This window comes from Passer domesticus, chromosome Z (genome assembly GCF_036417665.1).
Source record: "Passer domesticus isolate bPasDom1 chromosome Z, bPasDom1.hap1, whole genome shotgun sequence".
Lineage (NCBI taxonomy): Eukaryota > Metazoa > Chordata > Aves > Passeriformes > Passeridae > Passer > Passer domesticus.
Window position 1 is genome coordinate 47708611 of NC_087512.1, and position 9406 is coordinate 47718016.

The window sequence follows — 9406 nt, forward strand, 5'->3', positions numbered from 1 at the left end:
GGAAATTCATTACAGACTGCTGCAACTGCACTGCTTAGACAGAGCGACCACTGCCTGATACAAGATGGCTGCAGAATGGCACCACTCTGCTGCCCCTATCTCTAAACAGAGAAATATCCATTTCAGTTCCCACAATCGAGTATGTCACGGGTTACTGAGCACTGCCTACAGCTCTCTGTGTGTGTATGTCTGTAAAGAACCAAACATGGACTGAATTATCTGCATATCCACAGAGCAGGAGTTCTGCTCCCAGTGGAGTCCCGGAGTTTTCTCAGCAGGCCTTGGCAGCCAGTGCTGAGCCAACGTGTGGCTCTGCTGCCATCCCAAATCTGCGCTTCCCGTGCCCAGCCTGAGTGCAGGTGGGGCATGTGCTGGCCATGGCCGGAGATTTCCATGGCCCAAATCCTGCAGCATTTCCATCTGCTCATGGCTTGGGGTAGCACAAATCACAAAACCCCCATCGCAGCTGACAAATGGAATTTCTTGCAGATTGCTACAGCTGCACTGCTGATGGACAAATACATGAAAATAAGTTTCAGTGGAAAAATGTCATTTCTTACAAATTGCTACACCCGTGCTGAAAACACAGAAGTATACAAATCTAAATTTAGGTAAAAACCAGGAATTTATGAGATTATTACAACCAGTCTGTGTAAAAATATACAATACCAGCTTCAGATAAGAAACACTTATTTATTGCCACTCTCTGCAACAACTCACTATACACAAAGATTAATTAGGTGTTTAAGGACTTAATTTATTACATATTACTACAAGCAATACAGACAGCCCATACAGAAATACAAAAATGTGCATTTGCTCTCTAAACAGCCCTACACTAAGAATACAATAGATAGAATTATACAACTACATCACTTCATACATGTTGAAATGCAATTAAATACACAGATATATAACATCTATATAAATACATATAAAAGTATAAAAATCTACAGATGTAAATATAAACATTACATATTACATACAATATATATATATATCAGTAGATATATAAAACAAACTTATCTATAAGTATAAAAATATCATCAATCCAAACATACACCCAACTGTATCAATACAAACATATGGCTATACATCTAGACACATATGTAAATATCATTAAATAGAAAGAAATAGATCAATATACATTAAAAATATAAAAATAGACATATCGACCAATACAAATTCCAATACAACATTTAAAGATACATATACCTATAACTGCATAAACACAAATAGATACCTACACAGCTGTAAACCTAGGAAATTAAACAGATACAACAACATACATGTATACTGAGACACATATATGTACACATAGATGTAATTATAAACATATATGTAAATATATGCATACATATACATGTAATACATCCATAAAAACATAAATATAATAACATACATATAGGAATATTCCCATACAAATAGAAGCCTACATATGTACATATCCCTCTCTATGTGCAAGTCCAGACTCTTTAAATGGAACTCGAAGCAGAGGAATCTCAGCTGCCCCATCTTTGAAGCCGCTCCCTCGGTCTCCTCCTCCAGGCAGAGCAGCTCTCCTGGACAGGGACAGCAGATGGGACATCTGGGAAGCAAAGGGAACACTCAGTCAGTAGGGGCACGTTTCCCTTGGCAGCAGCTGCACTTCCATCAGGGAAGAGGAAATGTCAGAGCCTCCCCAGGAGGGTCAGAAAGAGAAAGCAGCCGAGCGGGCCGGGCTGTGGTGAGCGCAGCCGCGGCGGGACCGTCCCGCAGCCCCGGCAGCCCGGCAGAGCCGGCACAGATCCCGGGCCCTGCCGGCACAGCTGCCTTGCCCAAGGACAGCCCCTGTGCCAGCCGGGGCAGCTGCGCTGAGCAGCCCCAGCACGGGCAGGGCCCACGGCCACAGCCCACGCCAGCCTCAGCCCCACCCTGCCTCCCCGGCCCTGGGGCCTCACCCGGGCCCTCTCCAGGCTGGCAGCACCAGGGCCCCGCTCCCTGCTCCTGCTGCTGGCCCTCGGCTTCTCCCTGCTGGCTCCCGGCAGTCTCCGGCGGTCCTCGTGGTCTTCATTGCAGCTGTGGCAAAAGTGGAGGCTCTGGAATTGGTTCCAAGGCCTGGCAGAGCTGCAGTCCCGGAGCCCTCTGTGCTCCCTGCTGGCCCCTCCATCCCCTCAGCCCCGCCATGCTCTCGCCAAACCCCCAGCCCCCTTCAGCTTCTCCAGCCCCTCACAGTCCTCTCACCTCCCTCAGTCCCTTCTGACCCATCCCGTCCCCTTAGACCCGCCACTCCCTCAGCCTGTGCCACTTGCCTGTCACCTCAGTGCCACCATGGCCCTGGGCTGCCCCACAGCCCTCAGCCCCAGCAGCAGCTCAGGGTCACCGTTCCTTCAGAGCCACCGCCCCCTCAGCCCCCTCAGCCCCCTCAGTCTCACCGTCCTTCAGCAGCTCCTCAGGGGACAGTGCCTGGGGCCACCGGCAGCTCCCAGCACTCCAGGGACATCCGGGGCTGGAACTGCTGCTGCGCCCGGCCCGGCCGCCAGCTCGGACCCAGCCCAGGGAGAGGGGACACAGGGGGCACAGGGGGAAAAGCCAGAGGTGAGCGAGGAAGCAGACCAGGGTAAGAGCTTAAAAAGAGGCTCACACACATATCAATCTATGTAGCTAAAACCCCATATAAAATAGAAATATGCATTTAGAAATATATATATGTACATGTAATTATACACACGTATAAATGAAAACGTGCACACCTACAAAAACACATCTAAAGCTATAACGATAAACATCTAAAATGAAAAAGAAATTAACTGTGCAGATCTCTATCTGTGTAGATACATAAATATAATTACATAAATCTATAAATACAACTACCTAGATAAACAAAGATAACTATATACATCTATAAATATAACTAGAGACAGAGGAATTCAACTTGCCCGATGTTCCAGGCTCTCCCTCTGTCTCTTCCTGCTACACAGGCCAGCCCTCCTGGAGAGGTCGATCACATGGGATCTGGGAAGCAAAGGGAACACTGAGTCAATATTGGCCCTTGTGCACGTGTTCCTTGAGCACCAATTGTCCTTCTAGCAGGCACTGTCAAAGATGGCCTGAAAGGCAAACTCTCACTTGGCAATTTGAAGCCTGCTCTTTAAAGAAAAGGGATTCTTCCAAGGGTTTCAAAACTGAACTGTGTAAAGTATTTAAGTATCCTGATAAAGCCTCAGCAACGTCTTGAGCTTGAAACACAGACAGTCTCAGTGACAGAGAGACCTCAGTGCCCACTGAAATGGCTGAAGCTGAAGGCTGCTGGGAGCTGAGTCATGAACCAAACTGGGACACCCAGCTTGGTGACACAACTCCACAAGGCCAGCTTTATTCCCTGCTCCCTTGCCACAGCAGAGGACTCAGTGTCAGAGCCTCTGGAGAAGTGTGGAGGGCAGGGCTCGGGGAGGTTGTGCCCGTGCAGGATTTGAGCTAAAGGCACCAGGAAGCACCAGCCCTGCAGACAGGAGCTGAACTCTGCTTATCTCCCTTGCTGCCAGAGGCAGGCTCCGAGCAGCCATCTCACACCTCTCTAAACCAAGGGGGGCTCTGTCCTTACCAGGCTCCTCGGGCTCTGGGGAACTGTTCCTGCAGCTCTCCGTGTCAGATGAAATTTCCTCTGCTGCAGCTCTGTCTACAGGCTCCCCTCCTGAAGACTCAGGGGCAACACTAACATCATCCTGAGCACAAACACAGAAAGAAAGGAACCCAAAGATCACTCACTATTTGGCTGCAATCACATCAGGGATACAATAACTCTCATTCTCCACTCCCAAAGGACATGGAGCACGGGGGGGACACTGCCTACATGGTTCACATGACAAGCCTTTTAAACTCGGGATTTGGGTGACCAAGGTGAAACTGAAGCTCTTACAAAATGATCTTTGAGACAAAACATGAACACGGAAAACCAGAAGGCACCAAGTGAGGGGATGTGGGGGAGGTGCCCTCACGCTCTGACCCTGGCTTATCTCAGGAGCTGTGAGAAATCAGCCAGCAGAAAGCCAGGGGCTCTCCTGGCTGCCAGCACGGCTGTCAGCAAGGGCAGAGCTCGCTCCCAGCCCTGCCCTGTGCTGCAAACCCACACGCAAGGCACACATTTCTGCTGGGACTCTCACACCCCCACACACTGCTCAGACAACCCATCACACCGTGGTGCTTTTCGGAGCCCTCTGCTGCTGCCCCATGTGTAGGATCCAGGCAAGCATTTATGCACCTAGGCTCCTTCCAGGATCACATTTGTGACCAGTGGCAAAAATCTGTAAATCAGGATGGAAGGAAAAAAAACCAGCCCAAAAGAAAGGAAAAGCCAGACAATCAAATACTGTGTCAATTCCACTGAGGAAGTCAATGTCCACAATGCAGCACCTGCAAATGCCCTTTGGGTAGACAGATATTCTCACTAGGACCAGTTCCAGAACATTCATCTCTTCTGCAATAGCCCGTCCATCACAATCCTAAAGATTCTCAAGATGGTTCCAAACCTGCAATGTTTCCTTTTGTTATGGAATAAAATGCTTCTGAAAGCTGCTATGTGTGAGTTTACAGAAGACAAAAGACGTCCCACTTGAGAATATGATAGTGGGAAATCCAAAAAATCCCACTCCCCTCCTTGAGTCTGCCCTGCCTTGATCATAAATGTACTGCAGGCACTGGGTCAGCACATGAACAGACAGAGAGACATTCTTTGGCCAACACGTAGAATAATCTGCACAAGGACAGAGAGCTGCAGCTCCAGCCCAGCCCCACACACGGCTCTGGGAACGCCCACACGCCCGGCAGGGCTCACACAGCAGCAGCAGCAGCTGCAGCCCAGCCCTGCTTTGCCTTGGCCTTCCCACCCAAAAGAGGCACAGCCCACATCTGCTGCTGGAACAGGCACCTCTGGCATGCCCCTCCCTGCACGGGACACTTGGCCTTCAGTGGCAATTCTCCAAACACTCTTCTCTTCCTTCCCAGCAAACAAAAATCCTGCAAACCATCACCGCAAATGCCCCGGTAGGAAGGATTCTTCCCAGGAAAAGGAGCACTCAAACTTGGCCAACACAGGCTCACAACGCTCATCCTCACTAAGGGGGGGGGGAGACTGTTTCATTTCCTCTTCTTTTACAAATCTTTCTTTACCAAGAACTATTAAATAACTAAGTAATAACAAAGTAAGTTCAATTAAAGAAGCCTTTGCTTCTCAGCTATGTAACAATGATCAAAAGCTCACAGTCCAGCCCCTTTGCTACCCATCCAATGGAGTTACCTGAGCAGAGGGAGACCTTTCGGGCAGGGATCTCCTGATCTCCCGGATCATTTTCTCTATGGCAAGGCCGAGATCTGCTGGTGGCCATCCCTCTGCCCCAGGTGCGTTGTGTCCTGAGCTGGAGGCCGTCGATGCTGCACAAGCAGCGCTGCCAGCTGGAGTGCTGGGTGCAGAAGTGCCCGGGGTGGCTGCAAGAATCCAAACACGTTGGTCAGGCTCCACAATGTGGCTCTGGGACACAGATCTCTACTGCTGCCTTGGATTAACCATCACAGGAAGCATGCAGGAAAAGCAGGCAGAGAATTTTTTGGCAGCCTTCGAGGTGCCGCTTCCTAATAGGCTTGACAATTTCTGACCGAGAATGACAGAGCCTCGTGGAAAAATACTTAAGCGGTCACTTTTCCTGACCTTTTGGAAAAGCAAGGTTTCCTACCTCGTGGGTCGAAGGCCGGGGGCTGCTGCTCCCTGTGCAGCTGCTGGAAGCTGCAGGGCTGGAGCCGGAGCACCTCCCGGTCGAGAGGAGGCAGCTGCCCCCCGTACAGCTCCTGGAAGCGGCTGGGGGGTCCCTCCCGCCCGAGCGGCAGCGGCGGCTCCCCGTGGAGCCCGAACAGTTCGCAGGGCGGGATCCCCAGCACCTCCCGCTGGGCGGGCGGCGGCCGCTCCCCGTACAGCTCCTGGAAGCGGCTCGGCCCCTCCCGCCGGGCCGGCACCGGCCGGTCGCGGTGCAGCAGGTGGAAGCTGCAGGGCGGGCGCCGGGCGAGCAGCGGCCGCTCCCCGGGGCGCTGCTGGAGGCGGCCGGGCCGGGGGCTGCGCAGCTCCCGCCCGTCCGGCAGCGTCCGCTCCCGCTGCAGCAGCAGGAAGCCGCTGGGCGGGCGCCCGGGCGGCAGCGGCGGCCGCTCCCGGGGCAGCGGCTGGAAGCGGCCGCGCCCGTGCCGCCCGTCCGGCAGCGGCCGCGCCCCGGGGAGCTGCCGGGAGCCGCAGGGCGGGCGCCTGCGGCCCTCCCGGCCCGCCGCCGGCCGCCGCCTGTCGGCCGCGCTCCGGCGCCGGAGGCGGAGCAGAAGGTCGGGGCGGTCGCGGCGGAAGCAGGGGCTGCTGAAGTGCAGCCAGCCCCCGGCATCGCCCGGCGCAGCCGCGCCGAGCCAGCCCGGCACCCTGCGGAAGCCGTAGCGGTAGAGCTGCCGGACGAAGCTGCTGAACTGCGTGGCCCTGAAGGGGCGCGGCACCGGCCCCGCCCCAGCGCCACCGCCCCCGGGGGCGGGGCCCGGGCTGAGCAGCTCCCGCTCGAAGAGCGAGCGGTCGACGAGCAGTCCCCGGGCGCGGCTGTCCCAGCGCACGGAGCGGACGCGGGGGCTGTTCACCAGGCGCCACAGCTTGGCGGGGAAGGCGCTGGCGCTGAGCCCGGCGGGCAGCGGCAGCTCCGCCATGGCTCCGATCGCCGCCTGTGGCCGCAACGCCCGCGGCGCAACGGCCGCGGCTGCGCCGGCAGCGCGCGGCCGGAGGGGGGCGCTGCGCTCGCGCCCAGCGCGGCCCCGGCGCGGGCCGGACTTGGCGGGGACGAGCGCGGCAGAGCCGGGGCCGCGGGCACAGCGCGGGCGGGGCGGCTCCCGGCGCTGGCCGGGCTCCGCACGGCACGGCCAGCTGCAAACCCCCTCTGCCTCTGGCTGCGATCGTCCTCCTGCCTTTGCTTTGCAGCACGCCCCCAACCAGCAAGGCAAGGAAGATAAAGAAGCTGCTTCCCAGGCAGTCAGCCTCCTGCAGCTCTTGATGCCTGCGGTTATCCCTGCTCAGCTCCAAGACTTCTCGTTTCTCTTCCGTGAACTCCATCAGATTCCCCTCAGGCCAATTCTTCAGCCTGCCGAGGTCCCTCTGAATGTCACAAGCATTTGGGCTATCCCCTGCTCCTGCCGGCTCTGTTTTGTTTGCAGGCTTGCTGAGGGTAAACTGCTCCTCCAGGCCGGCCGTGAATGAAGACATCAAAGAGTATCTGCCCCAGGAGCAGCCCCTGGGCGTCAGAGCAGACGCGACTTGCCTCCAGCTCTGCTTTGTGCCACTGATGACAGTCCTCATCCGTTTTTCAGCCTTCCTGTCTGGGCATTTTGGCAGTTTGTGTTTAAGGATGCTGTAGGCTTTGAGTGTCTCAAAGGCTTGGGTAAAGCTGCGGTGGGCATCATCCATTGCTCCACCCATTTCCATCAATCTGCCTGTCCTAGCATGGGCATCAGGTAGGTTAACCATTACTCCCAATCAACTTCTCCATTTGTATGGAACAGTTTCCAGGATTAGTTACTCCTTCACCTTTCCAGGGGATGGAGGCAAGGCTGACTGACCTGTACTTTCCTGTCCTTCTTACTCTCTTTGAGGACATTCAGTGTATTAGAGCAATTCTGGCTGTTTCGAGTTAGGCAATTCCAGCAAAAAGTAAGAAAAATGAAGCTCTTAATACAGTCTATTAAACTCCTCTTTCTGCTACCATTCTATGCCACAAGAAAGATCTTGCTTTCTTTCCAGTGTTAGGCAAAAAAAAAAAAAAAAAGAAAAAAAAAGAAAAAAAGTCTCATTTACTAGAATGTAAATATGCCTATTTTTCAGGAGACACATAAATTAGATTTTCTTTCAGGATTAGACTGAGATGAAAGGATCTGAGAGCTTCCCGAATTTTTGGATATTTTGATATTTTTGTTGTCTCCAACTGTTTGGAAAACTGTTAGCACATGGTGAAGGTGTAGTGTTTTTGAAAATGCCATTCTGACGTTTTTCATGCTTGCATTGCATATTCACGTACCTACAGGAACTTTAGCAAACTTGTAGCACAGATTCATTACTTTCAACATCAGGAAATGCCAGAATTTGTTTGATCTTTTGCTTTTTTATGTGGTGTTTCTGATTCCCACATTTTTATACGCATATGTATCTTTTTTTAGGATCATGGTCACAGACTCCGTTTTCCTTCAGATCCCAACATGGTCAGTGCCCAGAACAGCCAATGAACAACTAATCAATATTCTTTTTCATCTCTTTTGTTTAATAATAAACTCAGACACCATTGATCTTTTGGGAATCCAGGACAATACTTGTGTGCAAAGTTTGCAGGGAAGATTTAAGTATCAAGCCCTGTGAATTTTCTCTTCTCTCTTTTCCGTTCCCTTTTTCCTTCATCTCTTGCCTGACCTCAGGGCCCCTTCCCTCCTGTCAGGCCCTCTGTTTGTTGCACTCCAGTGAAGCTCTCAGCTGTGGGTTCCCCAGCGTGGCAGCTCCAGTCTTCAAGCAGCAGAACCCAGCTGAGGCTGGCAGCTCAGGCACCCCCTCGGCCAGCTGGGCTTTCAGCTGCCAGGGCAGCACGGAGGGAAAGGGGCCGAGAGAGAGCTGAGGACGCTGCCAGAGCAGCCCTTGGGCAGTGCAGGGGGAGGGTGGCTTGAGCTGCTGCTGAGCCCACTGCAGGTGCACAGGAGGCTGCTCCGCACGGCCGGGGTGTGCCGTCCATCCACACAGAAAGGCAGGGCCAGCAGGCTCTCATGGGGGGACAGTAGGCTCCATCCATACCAAAACTTCGTCAGGCCTGCTAAAACCTCCCTTTGTCCTTCTGTCTGAACGTTGGCAGTGGTTTAGCTTACAGAACGGAGGTTTCACGAGACAACTGATTATAACTTGTAAACACATTTCCATGGGTTCTTGTTTTGCGTGGGGCTTTTTGGTTTGTTGTGGTGTTTTACTTTAGTTTGGGGGTTTTGCAAGTGTGTGAGGCTGAACTGTGTCCCAAAGTTCTTGTGCATTCATGAAGCTGTAGAGTGCCCTCCATGGGAATCTCCTCGGCTACGTACAAGCCCAGAGACCAGCACGTGGCACCTCAGGCCGAGCACAAAGGAGCACAGGACGATCTACAGAGTGCTCTGTAACAATAGGCGCTTTGAGCTGCTGTCCAGTGTGCAAGAACTACATCCCCTCTTCTCCAGATTCTCCTAAAAATGCACACCGTTCTTGTTTTGTATGATGCAGCTCTCTTAAACCCCTACTACAGTGTATCTGCACAGCATTCACACAGATGTTTGCTAAGACAATTCTGTTGCAGCTGAAAAGATCCAGGTACGCTGCGCCCTGAGCAATAGCAGTAGATAAATGGACATAGAGAGACTT

General features: G+C 52.9%; 1 long non-coding RNA gene across 1 annotated transcript; it reads right to left on the reverse strand.

The window, feature by feature from the left end:
- Positions 1-673: 673 nt before the first annotated feature.
- On the reverse strand, positions 674-5409 carry LOC135290928 (uncharacterized). Its single transcript, XR_010353754.1, has 5 exons — positions 5276-5409; positions 3584-3704; positions 2415-2994; positions 1941-2058; positions 674-1588 (listed from the first exon to the last, which is right to left on the reverse strand). It is a non-coding gene; the product is annotated as an uncharacterized LOC135290928 (long non-coding RNA).
- Between the last annotated feature and the right edge of the window lie 3997 nt (positions 5410-9406).